Source organism: Hypanus sabinus, chromosome 5, assembly GCF_030144855.1.
Source record: "Hypanus sabinus isolate sHypSab1 chromosome 5, sHypSab1.hap1, whole genome shotgun sequence".
Classification (NCBI taxonomy): Eukaryota; Metazoa; Chordata; class Chondrichthyes; order Myliobatiformes; family Dasyatidae; genus Hypanus; species Hypanus sabinus.
This window is the reverse complement of record NC_082710.1, coordinates 93,076,388-93,102,011: the sequence shown is the minus strand read 5'-3', so window position 1 is coordinate 93,102,011 and position 25,624 is coordinate 93,076,388. Positions and strand designations below refer to the sequence as shown.

General features: G+C 40.9%; 2 long non-coding RNA genes across 2 annotated transcripts in view; one reads left to right on the top strand and one right to left on the bottom strand.

The window, feature by feature from the left end:
* Positions 1–25,624, top strand: part of LOC132394288 (uncharacterized) — a 632,507-nt gene that overhangs the window by 504,237 nt on the left and 102,646 nt on the right. The window lies entirely within an intron of this gene.
* The window catches only part of LOC132393725 (uncharacterized), a 52,602-nt gene that overhangs the window by 5,158 nt on the left and 21,820 nt on the right, over positions 1–25,624 (bottom strand). The window contains exon 2 of the long non-coding RNA XR_009512056.1: positions 12,525–12,618. This is a non-coding gene — a long non-coding RNA (uncharacterized LOC132393725). The remainder of the gene's footprint in view (positions 1–12,524; positions 12,619–25,624) is intronic.

The window sequence follows — 25,624 nt, the reverse complement described above, 5'->3', positions numbered from 1 at the left end:
TCAAATATTTTTTGAAAAATATTATATTTGACTGGTTAATGGGGCTTAATACGCATTTTTCCGGAGGAGCTAGTGACTTAAGCTGCCATTCTCGATGATGACGTCACTGGAAAAACCACACTAAGGCATTCTACAATCAACAATGGCTTTGGCCCTAATGTACCCGCATTATGCTCCCGATTACAGCAAAGCTCATTTCAGCTGGTTTGGTTGGAGAAGTTAAACTTCTAAGCCATCTGTATGTTTTTCCATCCATTGCAACACTGGAATTCATTTCTCATCAGCTATCTATTTAATTTGCTTCAAAATACTACTTAATTTGTTCAGTGTACATCATCCAGTTGTTTGTTGTGGAATTGAATGTATCTATCTTTCCAATGCGGCCAGCTGTTTCTGATTTTTAAAAAAATGTATTATTATTATCACCCTGTATTCAATGATTCTGAACCTGTGGCCATTCTCATTGCTTGCTAATTTTGTCCACATCTTGCGTTTCTTAAACCAAACATCTCTCTGCCACAGCTCTCTTTCCATAACTTATGTTGGCCTTCCATAGGTTGTACCTGAATATCTTGTGGGATTCTGTTTCACTGATCTTGAACAGCATAAATGTAGCTGTAAGCAGACTGTGAATCTTCTGGTTCATCCATGATTTCTGGTTTTGGTATGTTTGATATATTCTCAAAGATGCACACTCATCTCTAGAGGTCTTGATGAATTCGGTATCGACTGTGGCATCTTAATTCAGATCCAGAGATGAATCCCTGAATATGATCCAGTCCACCAATTCAAAACAATCCTGTAAACACTCCTCAGCCTCCTTTGACAATGTTTTTGTTATCCTTACCATTGGTGTTGTCAGTCTCTGCCTATATGCTAAGAGTAGATGTACAGTCAGGTGATCTAACTTGCATGGAATGGCATGGTGGGTGTCCTTAATGATTGCGTGATGGTGATTAAGTGTGTTGGCTTCGCTGGTTCCACAGGTGACATGTCAGTACCAGCTGATCAGAGACTTCTTCAAGTTGGCCTGGTTGAAATCCCCAGCGATGGTGAGGAAGGTATTTGCCTGTGCTTTCTTGTGCCTGTTGATCATGGTGCTCAGCTCCCAGTGCCAGCCTGACATTTGCCTTGGGTAGAATGTACACTACAACCAGGATGATGGTGGGAAAACCCCTTGGCAAACCTACCAATCCTTCAAAAATAAGTAAACCCTTTCATAGATAAGGACGTCAAAACTGTGCCTGATATTCTAGGAGTGATCTCAGTAAGGTGCTATACAACTTTACTAAGACATCCTTACTCCCGAACTCAAACCCTTTCATACTAAAACCCTATTCACCAACTGTATATGCATGTTATAAAAATACACCCATCCATATAAGCATCAACTCTACCCAACCTCTCTCCACTTAATAAATACTCTGTTTGTTAAATGGCAGGAACTTTTGGAAACATTTCCTAACATATAACAGCCATCCCATTTAATACAATCAGAGAAAATAGAGGAATATGCATCTTGATGAGGAAAAAAAATCAAGGAAATAGACAGCATGGTATTTTGTTACAGTTACTTGTAAGGTTTTTTTAGAATGCATAAACCATAACCATGGATAATATGTTACTAGAAGCTGAGACAAGTAGGGTTCCATGATCATTCAGGAAGTTAGGAACATCTCACACATAGTACTTTTTGAGACATATCAATTTTAACTTCTTAAGGTTAATCTTTAGCTACACCGGGAAATGCAAGTTAGATATATGCATTATGATGTAAATTGAATCTGCTCAATATTAGGTTCTACCACCTCAGTATGATTTGTAAGGTCCAGATGCGTGGATTGAAGCTTTTCCATTATTTCAAACTCTATTTTCCTAAATGGAAAAACATAACAGCTTGGAATGCTACTCTCCCATTATTTCACTACATAACAGTTTCAACAGAAATAAGAAAAAGACATTAAATCTACTTAAGCTTCAACTTTTCCTTTAAAATATATAGCACTTCTTGTAATTTCCCTTTGCCTTACAAATCAATTTTCATCAAAGTGCAAACTTCACTACTTTTATAAAAAAAGCAATACAACCTAATTGTGTTTTCATTGAATTTTGCTATTAGTTCAAAAGTCTATTATTTATTTCAATATAAGGAAATACAATGAATACATTGGAACAAGATGACACACCATACATTTTGCTAAAGTAGCATTTCAGATAATAGAAAATGAATCTTAAGCAAGTACATGGATTTTGTTATGAAAGGACTGCTCCTTCAAATTTCCACTTAGATTTATGACATGAGAACTGATGGGAAAATTGTGCCACAGTCTTCTCCCAAAGGCAAATAGATTTTGATCATAGTTCTTTGTCATTATAGATATACATTCCTTTTACCAAAGTAAAAATATTAACTGAAAATGACTAAAATTTTGTCAAAATTTAAAATAGAATTATTTTATTTGAACTAGGAATTTAGCTGGAAATAATCAGTGAGTTAACATGTTACATATTAAAATTACTTAATTCAGAGCTATGTGGTGTCAGTGGCCAAATAATATAGCAAACAATTTTAACTGCTATGTTGTTGGTTTTGAGTGTAAACTCAATCCCAAAATTTGATTGTGAACTCATAACCCTCAATGAACATTACGCAGTATTTAATTGGTCTTTTCCTCTGTGTGTAAGTCAACATACAGAGCGTGTAAGATTTGTACTGTGAAGCACTATATTGCTGCATCCATGTGAAAATTAGCCACAGAAATGTAATTAACACCCAGTGTGAGCTTTCTACAGTAGAGAACATTCTCTGCAACTGCATTATTTTAAAAGATTCATCAGTTTCTTGTGAAGTCATTTGAAGCACATTTCATTCCACAAAGTAGAAGTATGTAGTTTAAAGTTGTTGTCTGGAGGAATGCTGAGATGCAGGTTACCTTTCAGTGCTGATTGCCTTATGTTCTATATTACAGGTCTCACTGTGGTTTCAGCATGTCCAGTCACAATAGGAGGGAGGTTAAAGACAAGTGCAACTTGGTAGAGGAGAGGCTGATAGATTCTACTAGGAGAAATAATTCCTAATACCAATTATTCAAGGAATAAAACATTTGGAGGCTAAAACTTCCTAAGGTAACAGTGACATGTATATATCAATACTGTACCTCTAGATAAAATTCTGGACCTGTCTACAGATTGTTTTACCTGCTGTGGTGAAGGTCACTGCCACCTAAACACCTTTGCTTATTTATTAACCAGGTAACACTGGCAGATAAATGCAAGTGTGTAACTCCATTAAAATACTGTTCTTGAGGAGAGAGTAATTTATTCTTCTCCTTGAACAGGTAGCAGCAGGTACCATGGATACAGATTTCTTCACTGAAGGTTAACACACATTAATAAGCTACTTTCCTGTTATACTCCACATGTATAACAGCAAATTTCACGATATATGTCAGTGATAATAAATCTGTATCTAATTCTGATGTGAGCTCAAAGGTATTAATATAGGTTAATGCACACATAATGTATCGGTTAATTAGGAAAACCAGTTTCGGGAGTAATTATTGAAGTTGAAATAATGTTTGGTTGCAAACATTCCACTCCATCTCCAATACCTGAATTATGCAGGTACACTGGAGAAGGTTAACTGAGATTTTGTCTTTCATTGCCGGGGATAATAAAGGCCATTCAACTCCAAACAGGCATGTTTTCAGAGTGTATTTAAACAATAAATGGAACATTATATTAAAAAGTGTTAGTATAGATTTCAGTGCATTGAGCTGCATCATTCATTGGTGCACTGTACTCTATGTTAATAGAGTACTTGGTATAATTTATCAAAGCACATTTTATGAGACCAGAGGAATATACGTCTTGCTGAGCCCTAATCTTAGTCTGCAAGTCAAATTAGTGAACAATGTTCTGGAAAACAATAACATGTATCTCATGCTTTATAAGCTTCAGATTTAAGTTTGAATCTTCATTGATGCAGAACAATCCACAACAGTATTGCAACAAGGGGATTCAGGGATATAATCTTAAAATGTCAGTACCTTTTCACCAAATTGTAGACTTACCAAACCCACCAAATGGTGCTCACACCTTAGTCTTCTGCAGGTAGACAGGGTGTTGAACAGGAGCCAGGCACTTGGCCAGTTGGCTTTCATCAGTCAGAACACTAAGTATAGGAATTGTGAGATCATGTTTGGAACATTATGTGAGTGTTAGTTGCTTTGTTGGAGGAAAGACATGTGTAAAGTGAAAAGAAGTGTAGAGAAGGTTTATCAGGATGTTGCCACAATTTGAGGGCTTGAGTGCTAAGAAGAAGTTAGAGAAGAACAGTCTTCATTTCATAGAATGTAGAAGACTCAGTAGTGACTTCAGAAATCTGTTTTGGGAGCTCTATTCCTTGTGATTTTTACAAATGACTTGGATTATGTTTAAAGAATATAACTTTTGAGGAAAGGTTAGTGAACTTCTCTTTGGAGAGAAGGAGGATGGGAGGCACTTGATAGAGATGTATAAAGTAGGAGAGGCATAGATAAAATGGCCAGCCCTTGCCTTTTTCCCAAGGCGGCAATGGCCAATACCAGAAAACATGTATTTAAGGTTAGTGGAGGAAAGTTTAGGTGAGATAGGTATTTTACACAGAGTGGTTGGTGCCTGAATCACACTGCTGGGGGTGGTGGTAGAGTCTGATACAACAGAGACATTTAAGACTCTTAGTCACATGGATGTAGGAAAAATGGAGGATTATGGGAAATGGATGATATGCCCTCTACTTATCAAAATGGCTTTAGTTGACTTCAGATTTCCTTTTGCAAATACCTCTGAGTTGTATCCTCCTTTTTCAGAAACCACACACATCATGCTCTACCCATCTAGTACTGCAATTGCAGAAGAAAAGATTGACTTGATCTATCACAAATCCATTTGCTTCGGTGCATACCCTTTTATGATCATATTTGACACTTTCCAGAAATTGCTGTGAGTGGTAGGCAAGCATACTTCATTTGTTTGTACATGACAACCACTCAAGTCATCCACAATTTGTAAGAGCTGGACCAATCTGTGGGTACACAGATGGCTGGAGAGGCCAACCTATGCTCGAAAGCTACTTCGGCAGTGTGGACAAAGGACGGGCTTCATTTCGTTGGGGTTTGCTGGTTCTGACCTCCCTGGTCAACCTACGTCACTCTGCTGCAATTGTCCTTTCTGCCTCATGTGTCACTACACCTTTATGGAGGGAGGAGCATCACTTAACCTGATCTTGGGGAATACGTTCCCATGTGTCTGGGCTGATGCCAGAGGCCTTTAGTGAAGCTTATAGCATTTCCTTTGGCCTCCTTTTGTAGTTTGCCATAAAACAGTCGCTTAGGCAGCAAATGGTCTGGCATATGAGCTATGTGGCCTGTCCAATGTAACTGGGACTGTATCAGACGGTATAGATCCTGAGCAGACCCACTTTAGTAAGTGCCTCAGAGTCAAAGGTTCTATCTTGCCACCAAATGTTGAGGAACAAGGCAGACTGTGTGGAAATGGTTCCTTTTCTTGACATGCCGTTGGTACACTGTCCATGCTTCACAGGTATAAAACAGAGTGGGAGATACTATGATCCTAAACACCTTCAGCTTCATCTGTAGGTTTATGTCTCTTATGTTCCAGATGCTGGGATGAAGTCTGCTGAAGGCTACACTTGCTTTGGTGATCTTGGTTTCTACTTAATTGTTGATGATGATGTTCTGCCAGTGTACCGTCAAGATAGGTAAACCTGTTCACTGAATTGAATTTTTGACCATTGATTGTGAAGTTTGGCTCAGCGTACGATTTCCCTGGAACTTGCTGATGCACTACTTTAGTCTTCTTGTCATTGATGTTAAGCCCAATTTTAGTCCACACATCAGAAAACTAGTCGACACCATGCTGCATATCAACTTTTGAACCAGCATTGAGGGCACAATTCATCAGCAAAAATAAGTCACTGTTAATGACTGTCAGAGCCTTAGTTTTTGTTTGGAGCCTCCTGAGATTGAGCAACTTCCCATCACAGCAGAATCTGATGCTGATATCTGTATTGCTGACTTTGAAGGCATCAGTCAACATGGTGGAAAACACCAGACTGAAGAGTACTGGCGCCATGACACAGCTCTGCTTGATCCCATTTCAGAAAGGGAAGGGCTTGGATTTCTCAACATTCTCCTGAACTCTAGCTTGCATACCATTAGGCAATTGCAATAACATGGAGATTAACTTCCTTGGCCAACCACACTTCACCATGATCTTCCACAGACCCACTCTGCTAACAGTGTAGAAGACCTTAGTCAGACCAACATAGCAAAAGAATAGGTCTGCATTTTGCTCTTGACGTTTTTCTTGTGGCTGCCTTGCAGCAAACACCATGTTGATAGTCCACGCTCTTTCCAAAATCCACAATGGCTCTCTGGTAGGAGTCCTACTCAAGCTATCATGTGAGATGGTTGAGAAGAGGCCAATCAAAGACCTTGCCTGTGATAGATGGCAAGGATATTCCCCAATAGTTGTAATAAGACTGTTAGTTTCCCTTTTGCTTAAACAGGTGGATGATGGAGGTTTTTTCAATTCCTGTGGAATCTTCTCTTGCTTCCTCATGAGTTGGAATAGCTGAAGGAACTTTCCTGTTAGAACTGCACCTCCTTCCTTGTAGGCCTCAGCTGGTATTGCATCTGATCCGGGCACTTTTTTTTGCTGTATCACTTCCTGTGTCTTGGCTAAGACTGTGGGAACATCCAGTGATTCAGCGACAGGTGCTTGGGGCTGCTTTATGTTTTTGGATCAAATGCTTCATCATTTCTAGTCAAAGGATGATTCAGAATGCTGTTAAAGTGCTCAGCCCACCTAAGAAGGTTTTCTTTTTGTCCATAATCAGTGTGTTCCCATCCCATCAATGCTAAGGAGAGGGGATGACACTGATGATGTGGGGCTACAGATTTCCTTTAGTGTGGTGTAGAAGTTCCTTAAATCATACCTATTTGCATAAGCCAGGATCTCATCAGCAACGTTATCAAGGAATCCTGCATTTGGTGCTGTTTGTGTTGTTGATCCTTCGCGTGTTATTGAAGCATCCTTCTTTGAGATGGATTTGGGGTCACTGAGAAAAGCTTTCTGGAGTCAATGTTTATCATGCAGCACTTGTTTCATGCTGACACAGTTTTCATCATACCAGTCATTGTGCTTTCTGGTAAAAGGCCCCAGAATCTCTGTAGCAGTGTTGTAGATCAGCTCCCAAAGGACTGACCAAGCAGTTTCCACATTCTGCTTATCCCAAGGGGTGGAGCTTAAGCAGTCTTCCAAAGAGTGTAAACAAAAGACTGCTTTATGTTTTTGGAGGTTCAGAAAACATACCAGCGATCTCTGTCACCACTGCAAATCCAACACCAGCCTCACATCTGTCTTGATTTCCTCTTCCACTCCAAAAGAAAGTGTACCCCACAACCCATTCACAAAGTGTACTCTCTCAAGTAAATGGGATCTCATGCAGGGCTGTGATATTGATGATACATCGGGCAAGCTCTTGATATATAACGGCATTTCTCCTCTGAGATCTGTCAGCATTGATTCAGTTCAACAATGTGCGCAAATTATATGTACCAAGAGTGTGAGGAATAGTCCTTAATTTTCCCTTGGATGTATTTCAACCACTGTGATAAGGTCGTGGCTATGGTAAACTGGCCAAGGAAAGAATGATTAGGGTACTTTATCTAGGCTGTTCGACATACCATGAAGGTATGCAGTGCATTTCTGTAAAGGGATGCTCAATCACTTTGCTGGCTGCCAAAATCCACTACTGCTCCAAGTCAGTAGGTAATGACCCTATGGCCTGAGCCTCCAATGTGTAGAACTATGGCTATGGCTGCCATTTCGTCCCAGCCTATCGCCATAGGATTTGGGTTAGCTTGAGATGGGAAGGATGGATGACAAGAATGACTTGCGTTAAGACTTACTTTAAAGTGAGGAGGGGCTAGGTAGTGTTGACCTCACTCACTTGTCTGAGATCATCTATATCCAGTGGCAAGACAGTGTCAGGATGGCTGCAGATGTAGTCAGATGCGATGGATCACCATGACATCCTTAGTGCCCCTCACCCTATAAACACTCCACACCGTTGCTGAGTCTGCCTTCCTGCCCATTGAGCCAAAGTAGTGGTTACCTCCATGTAGTCCACCAGGTCAAGTCTTTGCTAGCTTGGGTAGGCAAGCCCAAACACACCAAGGTTTTAGTGACCATCGGTTACTCTCTCTTGGTTTAGTCTGCTCAATCTGCCTGGTGTTTAGCCTGTTCAGTCTGCAGTTTGCCTGGTGTGACACTGTTGCTAGCAAGTAGCTGCTGGAGCCACAGGTGAGAGCTGAGTGCTGTGTGAGGACCAATAGTGGACAAGCTACTACCAAGGCAGCACAATGTGCCTGCTCCATCGGAGGTGCTACCCGTCCATGACACCCCATGCACCCCAGGCAGAGTTGAACTTTGTACAAATTTATGTGGAAGTGAAGACAGGTGACATGAACAACCTATTTGGGATGTGGACCACAGATTAAAACAGAAAATATAAAAGGTGTGACAATGTTATGATAGTCATGGGAGATTTTAACATGCAGGTTAATTGGGAAAATCAGGTTGGCAATGGATCTTAAGAGAGTGAGTTTGTTGAAAGCCTATGAGTTGGATTTTTTAGAGCAGTTTGGCGTTGAGCCTATTAGGGGATCACCTATACTGGAGTGGATGTTAAGTAATGAACTGGAAGTGATTAGGGAGCTTAGGGTAAAAGACCTCTTAGGAATCAGTGATCAAAATATGATGAGTCTAACTTGAAAGGGAGAATGTAAAGTCTGATGAAGCAGTATTTCAGTGGAGTAAAGGAAATTACAGTGGTATGAGAGAGGAGTTGGCCAAAGTAAATTGGAAGGAGCTGTTGTCAGGGATGTCAGCAGAGCAGCAGTGGTGTGCATTTCTGGGGAAAATGAGGAAAGTGCAGGACAGATGTTTTCCAAATATGAAGAAATACCAAATAGCAAAATAGTATAACTGTGGCTATCAAGGAAAATCAACGCTTATGCAAAAACAAAAGAGAGAGCATACAACAAAGCAAAAATTAGCTTTTAGAAACCCACAGAGAGCAACTAAAAGATGATTAGAAGGAAAATGATGAAATATGAGAGCAAGTTAGCAAACAATATCAAAGTGGATAGTTAAAGCTTTTTCAAGTATGTGAAAAATAAAAGAGAGATGAGTGTGGATTTAGTACTGCTAGAAAATGAGGCTGGAGAAATAATTACAGGGGACAAAGAGATGGCAGTTGAATTAAATGAATATCTTGCATCAGTTTTCACTGTGCAGGACACTACCAGTGTGCCTGATGTTGTAGTGTGTGAAGGAAGAGAAATGGGTGAAGTTACAATTACAAGAGGGAAGTTGCGTAAAAATCTGAAAGACCTAAGGGTACATAAGTCACTGGACCAGATGAACAGTACCCTAGGTTTCTGAAAGCAGTAGGGTTAGAGATTGTGGAGGCATTAGCAATGATCTTTCAAAAATCATTGGACTCTGGCATGGTGCTGGGGATTGGAAAATTACAAATGTCACTCCTCTCTTAAGAAAGGAAGAAGGCAACAGAAATGATACTATACACCAACTAGCCTGACCTCAGTGGTTTGGAAGATGTTGGAGTCAATTACTAAGGGTGAGGTTATAAAATATTTGGTGACACAAGACAAGGTAGGACAAAGTCTGCATGGTTTCCTTAGTGGAACATCTTGCCTGACAAACCTGTTGGATTTCATTGACGAGATTACAAGTAGTATAGATAAAGGGGATGCAGTGGGTGTTCTAAATTTGACTTTCAGAAGGCCTTTGACAAGGTGCCACACATGAAGCAGCTTACCAAGTATTACAGGGAAGTCACTGCCATGGTTAGAGCATGGTAGGATGAAGTGAGTGGGAATAAAAGAATCCTTGTCTGGTTGGCTGCCAGTGACTAGAGGCACTCTGCAGTGGTCGGTGTTGGGACTGCTTCTTATTATGCTGTGTATCAATAGTTTAAATGATGAAATAGATGGCTTTGTTCCCAAGCTTGTAGATGATATGAAGGTTGGTGGAGGAGCAGGTAGTGCTGAGGAAACAGGTAGGCAGCAGAAGTACTTGGACAGATTAGGAGAATGGGCAAGAAAGTGGCAAATTAAATACTATGTTGGAAAATGCATGGTCATACACTCTGGTAGGAGAAATAAATGTGCAGACTATACTCTAAATGGGTAGAAAATCCAAAAATCATGAGATGCAAAGGGATTTGGGAGACCTTTTACAAAACCCCCTGAAGTTTAACTTGCAGGTTGAGTCACTGGTGAGAAACACAAAAACAATGTTAGCATTCATTTCAAGAGGTTTTTTGTACAAGAGTAGGGATGTGATGCTGAGGCTTTATAAGGCACTGGTGAGGCCTCATCATGAGTATTGTGAACAGTTTTGTGCTCCTTATCTAAAAAAACATGTGCTGGCATTGGAGTGGGTTCAGAGGTGTTTTACAAGGATGATTCTGGGAATGAAAGGATTATCATACAAGGAACGCTTGATTAACCTGGGTCTGTACTTGCTAGAATTTGGAAGGATGAGGGGAGATCTCATTGAAGCTTTTTGAATGTTGAAAGGCCTAGACAGAGCAGATGTGGAAGGGATGTTTCCCATGGTGGGGGCAATTTAGGACAAGAGGGCATTGGGTGTATTTAAGGCAGAGATTGATAGGTTCTTGATTAAACAGGACATCAAAGGTTACGGGGAGAAGCATGGGGAATGGCGTTGAGCAGGGGAAGAAAAATCAGCCATGATTGAATGGTGGAGCAGACTTGATGGGCCAAATGGCCTAATTCTGCTCTTATGTCTTATGGAGTTATGGTCTAAGCTTTTGTGTATATTGAAGGGAGGTGGCCTGTTAGTCATAGTATGATAAAAATGAACTCTTTGTCTCTTGATCCAGCTTGTTGTGGTCCTTGCTCCTTATTTGTCTCCCTGCACTGTGTTTTCTCTCTAGCAGTAATTGTAACGCTATTTTCTGGATTTTGTTATTGCTTTTCCATCTCTACTACCTTGCTCTATTTATGTTTTGGAATGTTCTGTCTGCATGGCATACTAAACAAAGTCTCAGTAAATATGTGCCAGTAATAAACCATTTGTCAATTGTGTTTCTGAATAACCCAAAATCATACATCTACTAATTGATAATCCATAAAGAAAAATAATTCAAGATAGGTTACAGAAAATTCAAAATATTCTATGATGACAGTACTATTTATCATCCACTTGATAAATGCACCAACAAATTTTGAGTATTAATTTATACTTCTTTAGAAAATTATGTGGTTTGTATGATAGTGACAGAATGGGCAGGATAATGTCTGATTGATAGAAATTTTCTCCCTTATTAATCACCATCATTTCAGTATTGCCTTTGACGATAATTTTCCCATGTTCTGTTCTTGAGTACAAAGGAAAGCATGGGTGTTTCAGGACTTAACCCTGCAGGCGTGGGGTACAATTTTGTGGAAAATGTGGTGATTGTGTGAGGCAATCCAGCAGAACCTTGTCACACATATGAAACACTCGGTGATATCCAGGTCAGAGCAAAGCTTATGCACCTCGCACTTTCAGCCCACTTCATCAGTGATTTTGTGAACATTATGTAAGTAACACTGCTGCTGAAAGTAGAATCCATATTTATTCCAAACCATACATTATTGTGGTGGTGGCATCCGTCGGTCTGGAGAGACCATGGATCTGCGCCTGCAGTTTCCAGGGTGCAGACCTGGGCAGGGTTGTATGGGAGGCCTGCAGTTGCCCAAGCTGCAGGCCTTCCCCTCTCCACGCCACCGATCTTGTCCAAGGGAAGGGCACTAGGACCCATGCAGTTTGTCACTGGTGTTGTCGCAGAGCAATGTATTGTTAACTGCCTTGCTCAAGGACACAAACATGCTGCCTCAGCTGAGGCTCAAACCAGTGACCTTCAGGTTTTCATACATTATTACCTGCAAACAATAATCCCTGAAATTCATTCATCTTCAAGTCTTTGTAATTTAATAAAATAATGTTTGTAGTGCAAGATATATTGTTTATATACAAGTGACCTATATGGTCTGTTTTCTTAAATCAATTAATATCGCAATCAAATACTTTTAGTCCCTTGAGACCACTTACTATTTTTTTAAATTTCAATATTCAAAAGTATAATTTAACAAGTCTTGGAGCATTTCTTGGATAAAAGCTACCATTTTGCTTATTTAATCAATTCATCATGGGCCAAAGAGCCTGTTCCTGAATTGTACTGTTCAAATTTCTGTTATCTGCAGATAAATTTGTTACTTTGATTGCACACATACCAGATTAGACAGAACTAAACATCAGAAAAAGATTAGCAGCAAAGATAATAATTTAATTATCTTTCTCCTTGATTAAATAATCAGCTTTGCAGTCAGGTTTGGTACATTAAAATTTTAGATAATACATACCCATTGAAGTTGTAATTAGAATCTTGTCATTGGTTTCCCGAAGGCTGTGGAAGTACCAGATGGAAACCCATACATTTTCAACGAAACAAAACATCTGTAAGAAAAACAAATGTGAGAACTTCAATAATATTTTCCTATAAGCTACACATTTACCTCAAAACATCAATTCTATGAATATGAATGCAACATTGTACTTTCTTCTTTGCTGTCCACAGCTTAATGGCCAATAAAGTCATCTCTGTAGTGCAAGTATTTGGGGCCACAGGTCCTGAATTTACTCCAGTGTGGCAACAGGTGTCCATCTAAATATGGTTTGTGGGAGGCAAACTGTTCTTATGTTGGCAAGGCATTACTGTTTTTTCTTATGTGGAAATATGCAATAAGATAATCTTACAATGCATTTTTGACAACAGTGCTTTTGACTGGAGCTCACTATTCTTGTAATGTCCTCTATTATAACAGCACACCAATTTAATGTCTTTTGCTACTTCATGATATCTATACAATCCAAACATTGTAGAAAGACACAATTCTAGATTTATACAATGATATAGAATGATATTCTTAGTTGAAGATTGATTTTAGATTTCTGAATAAATGTGAACAAGAAAAAATGTGCATTTTGTTTTCTCATATCTGAGACCTCAATGTACGGGCAGAGCATAGCCGTTAAATTCTGATTGGTATCAAGTTGGAATCCTGCCAAAGTTATGATTAGGTGGGCCAAAGTTTCCATTCAAATTTTATGGCAATGTTCAATTTATTGATTCTTTACGGGGTTCAGTATCTTGAACTTAGTACTTTTGGTTTGTTTAAATACTACAAAGGAACTACTCTAGATGCCTGCCAAGGCTTCAAAATGAATATTGGATTTAATTCAAAAGATTAGGCAATATTCACAAATATATAGTGGAGGGAATTGAGGTTGGGGTCTGCAGTTGGAGAGTTGAGGAAATGTTTCACAAAAGGAGAAATGAAAAACAGTAAACATGAGCACAGCTTTGCAGAATTAAATTGATAATTCATAAAGAAAATTACTTCAAGATAGGTAAATCAAATAGTACCTGTGCTAGTTCTCAAAAAGCAATTGGCTCCACATTTAAGGAGGTTCAATATGTTAATTTCAGGATATGTTTGCACTAAAACTAATGACAACGATTCAAATGAAGACTTGCCAGAGTTTTAGATGCTAAGATCATGAAGAACAGCTTTTAAAAGTAGTCCCACATTCATTAGAAGCTGTTCAATAAACAGTTTGAGAATCCGAAGGCTGGAGCACCGTGCTTATTTTGGTTCTATCTTTAGAGAGCATGAGCTTGGCTTGGATTAAAGGAGTCCATCATCTTATTTTAGTTCAGGCTTTCATATTATCAACACTACTGTAGATTTTCAGTTAAAAAAAATAAGTCCTGTTTCCTTTTTGTACTCAACCCATGATTTTGAAGTTGCACAAATATTAGTCTGTAGTGCCCTACTGCAATGTGGAAAGTTGATCACACAAGGAGTTTTTATAGAAGTATGCAATATTATGAGGGGTATGCAGGCTCTTTCATCTGAAATTGGATAAGACTAATACTAGATGTAATAGGTTTAAGGTGAAAGGTGAAATATTCGAGGGGAATCGAAAGACAGCTTCTTCACAGAGGGTGTGCGAGCATGGTGCATGCTATTAGTGGAAGTAGTAGATGCAGGTTCATTTGTAACTTTTAACAAGTTTGGTGTAGGAAGCTTGGACTAGTCAGAAGATCAGGTCAGCATGGACAAGATGGGCTGAAAGGCCTAATTCTGTGCACAGTATATGGCTCTATGACTAACTATTTATACTAGATAATATTAAAGATATTTATAATATAGGAAATATAATTATACAAGATAACATAAATTCAATATCGCAAACATGAGGAAATCTGCAGATGCTGGAAATTCAAGCAACATACACCAAATATTTGGGGAATGCAGCAGGCCAGGCAGCATCTATAGCAAGAAGTACAGTCGACATTTCGGGCCGAGACCCGAAACGTCGACTGTACTTCTTCCTAAAGATTCTGCCTGGCCTGCTGCGTTCCCCCAGCATTTTGTGTGTGTTGCATAGATTAAATATCATCAGATTCAGTCTCTTGCATAGTTTAATAAATATTACTCTCTTTACCCATCTCATTTGCCTGATCCATCTAAATTGTCCTACAAGGTGTTTCTTTTTCCTTGTATTTATTGAATTCTTCCTACATCTCCTATAACCTCAAACAAGCATTCCCGACAATCAGTGCTGTATAAAAACATAATCCCAACTAGATTTCGGAAGCCTGCTTGTCCAGTCATCAGATATTGGCCATGAAAATCTGACTGCAAATTTTGGAAGCCACTTGAGAACAAGTGACTCTCACAATTTTTACACCTGCTACAAGGCATTTCAAGCATCCATTTTGATTGTGATTTAGATCAGAAGAGTGATGGTGGTGATTAGACTCTTTGTTTTCAGTTTGAATGTTACTGCTCTTCACTGAGACATTTCTGTTGTTCCCTTCTTTTCCAATTTCAATTGATTTGCAATTGAATACATATAGTCTCACACTGATGAGCAAGAAAATTCATGCAAACTGAACCCAATATTTAGCAAAATATCATGATTTTTGGTTTGAATGTGGATAATTGCACAATCATAAATGATAATTCATAACAAAAAATAGAAAAGCTTCCATTCAACATGATAATTATAATTCCATGTTTTTAAATGGTCATGGATATGTGTAAAACTGGTCCCCAGATTAAAATGCTGATCGGAGAGAAAGCTAGTTACAACTGCATCAGACAGGAACTGAGCAAGGTTAATTGGGGCTGCTATATGGGTGTAAATTCACATCTGGCATGCAGGAGTCTTAAGGCTGATTTATACTTGTGTGTTGCATAAATGCTGTAGGTACTGCGTACCCTACACTGTAGGGTGATGTGCACCTCCCCAAAAAAGTAACTCACACATCATGGCAACGCAGACTGCAACAATTGTGATTGGTCCGCTTGGTAGCATCGCATTTCCTCCGATGCATTTCCGGTTGTTTCTTCTCTGCCATGTCTGTACACTGATGTGAAGTAGATGAACCAAATTGTCAAGTCTACCTGCCGACATGCAAAAATGTTTGAAATGCATTTCCTCGTCCATGTCTCTCACAAACAAACTCAATACAGTGGCATAGAAACCCCACCACCAACTAGCATTTTAGCACACACCAACGCATGCCGTAGCCTACACAGAAGTGAAAATCAGGGCTACAGCGTAGCCCATACGCACAAGTATAAATCAGCCTTTAGAAAGGCCATACTGGTTAGAGTTTAGGACCAGCAGACTTCTGCAAGGAAAATAAGAACTGCAAGGTCTGAGATAATCAAATATATTATTTATTTAGTCAAAAAAAGAATAAAAGGAAGTAAGTTAAAGGTTTAGTAATCTGAAATTGGACAAGAAAATATGAATTATCTTTGGCAAGTAAGATTAAGGCAAATCCCAGGGCATTAAGAGCAAAAGGCAGCTAAAAAAAACGGTATTTCTTCTCAAGCCGCCTGGTGGTCTCGTGTCACCCACCTTCAAGGCGAATAGTCCTGAGTTCGAATCCAGCCAGCTCCTTGCGTACTTTCCATTCGTGCTGGGCTGAGCGTGGGGCTAACAACTCGGCCTCGTAAAAGACAGTCAATGTAACAGAAACAGCAAAATTGCTGCCTGATGTGCCCCAAGGCACGAAAAGGAGCGGCAACTTCTCAAGGACATAAGAGGGTATTTATGTGTGAAGCCAGAGGACATGGCAATGTCCTAAATAAATTCAAAAATCTTGAAGAACTCAGTGGGCAGACAAGATTGATGGAGGCAATGGAATAGTTGATCTTTCAGAAGAATGAAGTTTAAGAAGTGCAGCACAGATAATCCAGGAATTATAGGCTGGTGAGCCTTACATCAGTTGTATGGAAATTAATGGAAAGCTTTGTTAGGGCAGGATTCAATCCTTTTTGGAAAATCATAGACATATTTAGTATAGGCAGTGCTTTTGGGGGGGGGGAGTGTCCTTTCTCACCATGAGTTTTATGAAGAAGCAACAAAGATCAACAAATAGGGTAGGACAGTTGTCTATATGGAAATTAGTAAAACATTTGACATGATCACTCATGGTAGGCTGCTCTCGAAAGTTGGGTTACATGGAATTCATAGTGAGTTGGTTATTTGGATACAAAATTAGTTTGGTCATAGAGGGTTGAGTAGTGATCGGAGGGTAGGTCTTTGTCTGGAGGTATGATCCATGGTGTTCTGCAAAAGTCAATGCTTGTATCATATATAATGATAAGAATGAAAATGTAGGTGGTCTAATTAATGTAGGTGATCTGCAGAGGATAGTGAGGGAGGGTGTTAGATGATGCAGCAGGATACAGATCAGTTGTAAATGTGGGCAGGGAAATGGCAGATGAAGTTTAATTTTGATGAAGTACCAACAGAGGTTAAACTATCTTCTCAGTTTAACTTACGGGGGATGCTTTATCAAATAATATGAAGTTTAACAATTAGATACACAAAACCCTGTTGTCGATGGGTTGGCAAACTTTACCGAGTTCGCTAAACTGTTTACTCTAAGCTGAAGAAGTGAGTATTTTCATAATAAAAGAACATTAAAAAAGAACTGCAGATGCTGGACACCTGGAACAAAATATGAAAATGATGCAAACCCTTATAAGCAATGAATCCTTGTCCTGAAACATTAACTGTTTCTGCTTCCTGAGATATTACATGACCTGCTGTATTTTTCTATCATTAATTGTTTTTGTTTGAGTTTTCCATGGCATGCTTTCGTGATCTGCTCCTTAAACTTATCAAAAGAGTATAGTTTGTACTCCTGCATTAGGAAAAAATACAGGATAAAACATTGGATAGACATCAACATTCAATAATCTTATTCAGCAATTGGAGTCATAGCATCATAGAACACTACAGCACAGAAACAGGCCCCTAACCCATCTAGTCCATGCTGAACCGTTAATGGGCCCAGACCCATTGACCTGCATCTGGACAATGGCTCTCCATACCCCTCCCATCCATTACTTATCCAAATTTCTCTTAAATGTTGAAAATGACCCTGCATCTTCCATTTGTGATGGCAGCTCATTCCACATTTACACTAGCCTCTGAGTGAAGAAGGTCCCCATTATGTTCCACTTAAATATTTAACCCATGACCTCTTGTTGTAGTCATACCCAACCTCTGTGGAAAAATCCTGCTTATTTTTACCCTATCTATCCCACTCAGTCCTCTACATCCTAGGGATTAAATTTCTAATCTATTTAATCTTTCCCTATAACTCAGGTTCTCAAGTTCTGGCAACATCCTTGTAAATTTTCTCTGCACTTTTTCCAATCTTATTTACATTTTACCTGTAGGTAGGTGAGAAAAATGGACACAATACTCTAAAGTATGCTACATTATCACCAGGTATTTAATATAGATGGCAAACAACAAAGGAGCCAGCACCGATCCTTGCACCACACACTTGTCACAGGCCTCCAGTCAGAGATGCAACTGTAGGTTTTCACAAATAAAATGGGGGAGACGTTTTATGTTTAAGACAAACTGTCGCAACTCATTTATTGAACACAAAAAAAACTGAAATTGCAGTAAAAGTCCTTTACGTAATTATATCATCACTTCAGACCAGGCTCTCAAACCCCAACTCAGTGTTGGTGATTGTCAACTATGTACATTTCTCCCAATTATGCTACCCTACAGAGCTCCCCCATCCCCCCCACCGCCCTCCAAATTCAACAGAACTGGCATCGTGAGCCTGTCCTGAGCTCAGCCAATCCACTCGACTTGGGTCCTACGTTCCATGCATGAAGGAACAGCAGGTGCCTTTGGCTCATTCAGAGGTGAGTTATTACACTAATGGTCATGTCATGACATTGGGGCATGGTAGCAGAATCCTCCAGGTCTTGGTGAGGCAGGTTAAGGTGATCTACGGGAATACGTTCCAGTTTACCCCTCTTACCAATGTTAAGAGCCCTTTCTCCCCATTCCAAAATGTGGAACAGGCCATCATAAGATTGCTTAAGGGAATGTTGGTGTGCATCATGGCGGATGAAAGTAAACAAGGTAGAATGTAGGTCAACAGGAACCCAGGAGTGTTGTATGTCATGATGGGAGGAAGGAATAGGTGAAAAGGAATTGAATTTACTGAGCAGGGTGGAATATTGGTGAGAGGTCAACCAGGCAGCCGTGGCATCAAGAGAGAAATCACCTAGCACTGGTAATGGCTCTCCATATACCAACTTCAGCCACAGATAACTGCAGGTCCTCTTTTTGAGCTGTTCTAAACCCCGGCAGCACCCAGAGGAGAGGATCATGTTAACACTTATTGGTCAGGAAAGCTCTCAGAGCAGTCTTTAAGGAATGGGAAAACTGCTCGCATCAGGCATTGGACTGTGGGTGATATACCGTGATGTGACGTAGACTAGTGCCAAGGTTCTGGTCCGTCACAGCCTAGAGGTCTGATATGAATTGGGGACAATGGGGTGTCAAACTGAGCAATGCAGGTGCTGATGAACGCTCAAGCCACATCTGCTGGCAAGGTCCACCATGGTAAGGAGGTGTGTGAAACTGCAGGAGGGGGGAAAGAGGACCAACAAGTTCCATTTTGGCATGGTCAAAACATTGCTCAGGGACTTCAAAAGGTACCAGTGGGTGCCTGGACATGCCAGTTAATTTTTATCTGCTGGCACTCCACACAAACTGCAGTCCAATCAAGCACGTCCTTTCTAAGGCTGCACCACACAAACTTTAGTGCAACCAGTTTCTATAAAGCCTTCCGGCCCGGATGTGAGGGGCCATGTATGGAGTCAAACACAACCAGCCTCCAGTTTGTGGACACAATAGGAGAGGGTGACCAGTAGAGACATCACACAGGAGAGAAACCTCAGCTTCCCTGAACTTAATGTCAGCCACCTGCAGGCCCATGACTGTTACTCAATAAGCCTGGACCTCTGTGTCAGTAGCTTGGTTGGCTGCCATGCCAGCACAGTCAACCCCTGTGTGTATGACCTCAACGGCTGGCAGTGAGAGTCAATCAGCCACAGTGTTATTTTTTCCCTTAATATATTGTGTATCAGTTGTGAACTCAGATATATAGGCCAGTTGGCATTGCTGCCATGTAGACCAAAAGTCTGATAATTTGGCCATCGCGTGCACTAGGGGTCTGAAGTGTCAGTAGCAATTGCTATAGGTGCACTGGGGAGTGCATTGGAAAGAACTCATTTCTTAACAAATATGCTGATCATGTCCACTGACTGGCAACCACGTGATTGAGGTATTGCCATTAAGCTCACATTACAGGGGTGCATAAGTTTAGCTGTTCGCAGAACTTATGATGGGAGGCTACTTTTGATGGGAGGGGTTTTGCACGTTCTGCAGAGATGCAATGGCTGGGAAAATCTGTGCTTGACAACCCAAACTTGCATTTAGCAGGGTTAATTATCAACCCGTGTTGGCTTATGTGCTCAAAAAGTGTGCAGAGATGAGGTATGTGTTAGGATTTGCATGCACTGGTGACAAGTATGTCATCTAGGTAAGCAAAATGAAAATCTAAGTATTTTAATGGAGAGTCCATCAGCTGTTGGAAAGTCTGTGCTGCATTTTTCAGTCCAAACGGCATTCACAGAAATGCAAAAAGGTCAAACAGGGTTATCACAGCTGCTTTGGGAATGTCCTTCAAGCACACAGGCACCTGATGGTAGCCCCTATCTAGATTGAATTTGGAAAAAAATAACTTTCCAGCTAAACATGCAGAAAAGTCTTAATGTATGAGACTGGGTAACAATTGGAGGTGGTGGCCTCATAAGGAGATCAGTGAACCCCATATGGGTAGCAACCACCATTGGACTTAAAGATATGGAGGGTTGAAACCCAGGGGCTATTCAACTGTGTACAATGCCCAATCTTTCCATGTTGGTGATACACCATCAATAACTCTCGGAGATGGGAGGCAAACAATAGGCTTTTATTAGCTGCAAGAGACCACGATTAGCAGCAAGAGACCACCACACAACATCCTGGAGACTGAAGGAGGAGCAGTGCCTCCAGTCGCCTTTATACGGGGGTCTGTGGGAGGAGTCTCAGGGGCAGTCAGCAGAGGGGCATGTCCAGACAGGTACATGTAGTTCACCACAGTTGGCAAACTCAGCCTTTGTGGTTACCAGCTTTTCTGGGTCCAGTCTATACGCACGGGCATGGACTGGTGTACCAGTGATGGGAATGTGGTGTTTGACCCCATGTTTTATGACTGTAGTGGAGAATGTTGGCTTGGTGAGGTCTGGGAATTCACCCAGCATTCCAGTAAACTTGCATGCAGTGGTGCATGCACTGGACAGACTAAGCATGGGGAACTTACTGGGGGATCAGGGTAACAACCCAAAGTCCTTGATATCCACAAGCTAGCAGTTCTTAAGATGGATTAATAGTTCTCAGGCACACGGGAGATTTGCTCCGAGCAGAAATGTAGCCACGTTAGCTAGGATGAAGCCTCATGTGTAACGTTGTCCACTGAAGCAAAGTCCTGTAGGTCTGTATCTTGCTGCTGTTGGCAGTCTCCAGTGAGGTTTTGTTGGTCTTTGATTTCTCACCAATAGGCAATGCTGGCAAGACACTTTCTTGAGCACCATTGTCACACAGAAAGCATCACCCTGAAAGGGTGTGCGTAATGAACAGGAGATGGCAGCTGGAACCCATGGTGTTCACCAAGCTCTGATGTCTTGATGTGCTGGCATTGTCAAAGCTGAAAGACGGACAGACAGACAGATAGACTTTATTGATCCTGAGGGAAACTGGGTTTTGTAACAGTCGCACCAACCAAGAATAGTGTAGAAATATAGCAATATAAAACCATAAACAATTAAATGATAATAAGTAAATAATGCCAAGTGGAAATTAGTCCAGGACCAGGGTGGCTCAGGGTGTCTGACACTCCGATGGAGGAGTTGTAAAGTTTGATGGCCACAGGCAGAAATGACTTCCTACGATGCTGTGTTGCATCTCGGTGGAATGAGTCTCTGGCTGAATGTACTCCTGTGCCGACCCAGTACATTATCGAGTGGATGGGAGACATTGTCCAAGATGGCATGCAACTTGGAGAGCATCCTCTTTTCAGACACCACCGTCAGAGAGTCCAGTTCCACCCCCACAACATCACTAGCCTTACGAATGAGTTTGTTGATTCTGTTGGTGTCTGCTACCCTCAGCCTGCTGCCCCAGCACACAACAGCAAACATGATAGCACTGGCCACCACAAACTCATAGAACACCCTCAGCATTGTCCGGCAGATATCAGTCTCTTCAGGAAATAGAGATGGCTCTGACCCTTCTTGTAGACAGCCTCAGTGTTCTTTGACCAGTCCAGTTTATTGTCAATTCAAATCCCCAGGTGTTTGTAATCCTCCACCATGTCCACACTGACCCCTTGGATGGAAACAGGGGTCACCGGTGCCTTAGCCCTCCTCAGGTCCACCACCAGCTCCTTAGTCTTTTTCACATTAAGCTGCAGATGATTCTGCTCACACCATGTGACAAATTTTCCCACCGTAGCCCTGTACTCAGCCTCATCTCCCTTGCTCATGCATCCAACTATGGCAGAGTCATCAGAAAGCTTCTGAAGATGGCAAGACTTTGTGCAGTAGTTGAAGTCTGAGGTGTAGATGGTGAAGACAAAGGGAGACAGGACAGTCCCTTGTGAAGACCAGTGCTGCTTACCACTCTGTCTGACACACAGTGTTGCAAGCGCACGTACTGTGGTCTGCCAGTCAGGTAATCAATAATCCATGACACCAAGGAAGCATCCACCTGCATCACTGTCAGCTTCTCACCCAGCAGAGCAGGGTGGATGGTGTTGAATGCACTGGAGAGGTCAAAAAACATGACCCCCACAGTGCTCGCCAGCTTGTCCAGGTGGGCGTTGGCACTTCCTAATAATTGTACCAAGGCGAGCTTGGTAAAAACACAGACCTGGCATCATCTGTTTCATAGGCCACCGGATGGCCTTATGTTGGGAGCCTTGCTGCCTGGGCTTATTGAGTTAGAGGAATGCCGCATCACTACCAGGCTGAGTGTAGACTATCGACCATTTTAGCAAGCTCCCTATAGTCCTTCATGGGTGCATTAGCGAGGGCTATACAAACTGGATCAGATATTTTCTGCATGAAGAGATTTTTAAAAATAAAACACGGATGGTGATTTCCCAGGAGAGACAGCCATTAGCTACAATAGCTAAGCAAGAAGAACAATTGGTTGGCATGTTCAGACTTTGATAGTCCAAAAATCTTTAAAGGGTGAGTTTTCAGCAATCAATATTTTTTGTGTTCTGGCATACTCACCACTCTTGCTGCCATGGAGTTACTGAGCGAAGCTACCACATAGAAATACTTAGTGTTGTTGGTGGAGATTTCTTGCAGCACAAATTGGGCCTCTGCTTGTACAAGCCAAGCAATGGCATTCAGCTGCCAAAACTCCAGCAGTTTTAAAGTGTCTGCATTGGCCAACATATTTAATAACTCTGGATTTGCCCTGGAGCATCGGAGTTACCAGTGCAGGTTTTCACAAATGGTGTTTTATGTTTAAGAAAAATCATAGCAACTTAATTACTGAACACCAAAAACTGAACACAAAGCACTGTAAAAGTCCTTTCCAGAATTATGTCATCATGTCGGTGGTTGTGAATTATGTGCATTTCCCCTAACTACGTTACCTTACACAACCATCTACAACCATTGACTGAACCTTCTTGAACAGCCTCCCATGCAGGACTTTTCAAAGGCCTTGCTAAAGTCCGTGTATACAATGTCCACTGCAATGCCTTCATCAACTTTCTTGGTAACCTCCTCGAGAAACTCTATAAAATTGGTTAGACATGATTTACCATGCACAAAGCCATGTTGACTATCCCTAATCAGCCTCTGTCTATTGAAATATCTGGCCCCTTAGAACACCTTCCAATAATTTTCCCACTACTGATGTCAGATGCCAAGGCCTATAATTTCCTGGCTTATTCTCAGAACATTTCTTAAACAATAGAATAGCATTAGCTATCTTCTAATCTTCGAGTACCTCACCCATGGCTAAGGATGTTTTAAATATCTCTGCTAGGGGTCACTGCAATTTCTGCATTAACTTCCCCCAGGGTCTGAGGGAAGACCTCATCTGACCCTGGGGATTTATCCATCCTATTTTGCCTCATGACATCAAACAACACCTCCTCTGTATTCTGAATAGGGTCCATGACCTTGCAGGTACATTGCCTCACACCTATAGACTCTGTGTCCATCTCCCAAGTAAATAAAGATGCAAAAAAATTTTTAAGATCTTCCCCATCTCTTTCGGCTCCACATGTAGATGACAGCACTGATCTTCCAGAGGAACAATTTTGTCCCTTACTATCCATTTGCTCTTCATAAATCTATAGAAGCCTTGAGGATTATCCTTCACCCTCTCTGCTAGAGCAACCTCGTCTTCTTTCAGTCCTCCTAATTTTCTTCTTAAGTGTTCTCTTGCATTTCTTATACTCCATGAGTACCTCATTTATTCCTGCCTGCCTATACTTTCCATACACCTCTTTCTTTTTCTTAACCAGGTCCTTAATATCTCTTGAAAACAAAAGTCCCCTAAATCTGTTATCCTTGCCTTTTATTCTGACAGGAACATACAAACACTGTACTTTCAAAATTTCAATTTTGAAGGCTTTGCACTTACCAAGTACACCTTTGCCAGAAAACAACTCGTCCCAATCTACACATGCCAAGTACACCTTTGTTAGAAAACAACTCGTCCCAATCTACACATGCCAAGTACACCTTTGTTAGAAAACAACTCGTCCCAATCTACACATGCCAAGTACACCTTTGTTAGAAAACAACTCGTCCCAATCTACACATGCCAAGTACACCTTTGTTAGAAAACAACTCGTCCCAATCTGCACATGCCAAGTACGCCTTTGTCAGGAATCCGCCTGCCCCAATTCACACTTGCCGGATCCTTTCTGATACCATCAAAATTGGCCTTTCTCCAACTTACAATCTCAACCCATTACAACTAGACCTATCTTTTTCCATAACTACCTTAAAACTAATGGCATTATGAACACGAGAAGCGAAGTGTGTTCCCCACATAGACTTCTGTCACCTGCCCTGTCTCAATCTCTAATAGGAGATCTGGTCTCTCTAGTTGAGACTTCCATGTACTGATCAAGGAAACTTCCCTGAACATATTTGACAAACTCTTTCCCATCCAATCCTTTTACAATATGGGAGTTCCAGTCAATATGTGGAACGATAAAATAACCTAGTTTCACAAACTCATGTTTTTTGCAACAGTCTGCAATCCCTCTACAAATTTGCCCCTCTAAATCCCACGGACTGTTGGATGGTCTATAAATAATTCCATTAAAGTGGTCATACCTTTCTTATTCCTTATTTCTATCCATAAAGCCTCACTAGATGAACTCTCCAGTCTGTCCTGACTGAGCACTGCCGTGATATTTGCCCTGACTTGTAACGCTGCCCCTCCCACTTTAATTCCTTCCACTCTGTCACATAAAAAAAAATGAAACCCCGGAACAGTGAGCTGAGATCCTGCCCCTTCTGCAAATGGTAATGGTTACAATGTCATAATTCCAAGTGTTGATCCATGCCTTATTCTCATGTGCCTTTCTTACAATACTCCTTGCATTCAAATATACGCAACTCAGAACTTTAGTCCCAACATGCTCGACCTTTAGATTCCTGACTTTGTATGTAGGCTTAACAGCATCTTTAGCTACAACCACTCTTCTATCTGTTCTGGTTTCCCATCCCCTAGCAACTCTAGTTTAAACCCTCCCATCCATCACTAGCAAACCTTCCTGCTAACATGTTCATCCCCTTTCCAGTTCTGGTGCAAACTGTCCGTTCTGTACAGTTCTCACCTTCCCTGGAAGAATGTGCAATGAACTAAAAATCTCCCTCCAGCAAACAACTGCTTAGACTCATGTTAAACTGTATGATCTTCCTATTTCTAACCTTGCGTAGCAATACTGAGATCACAACCCTGGAGGCCC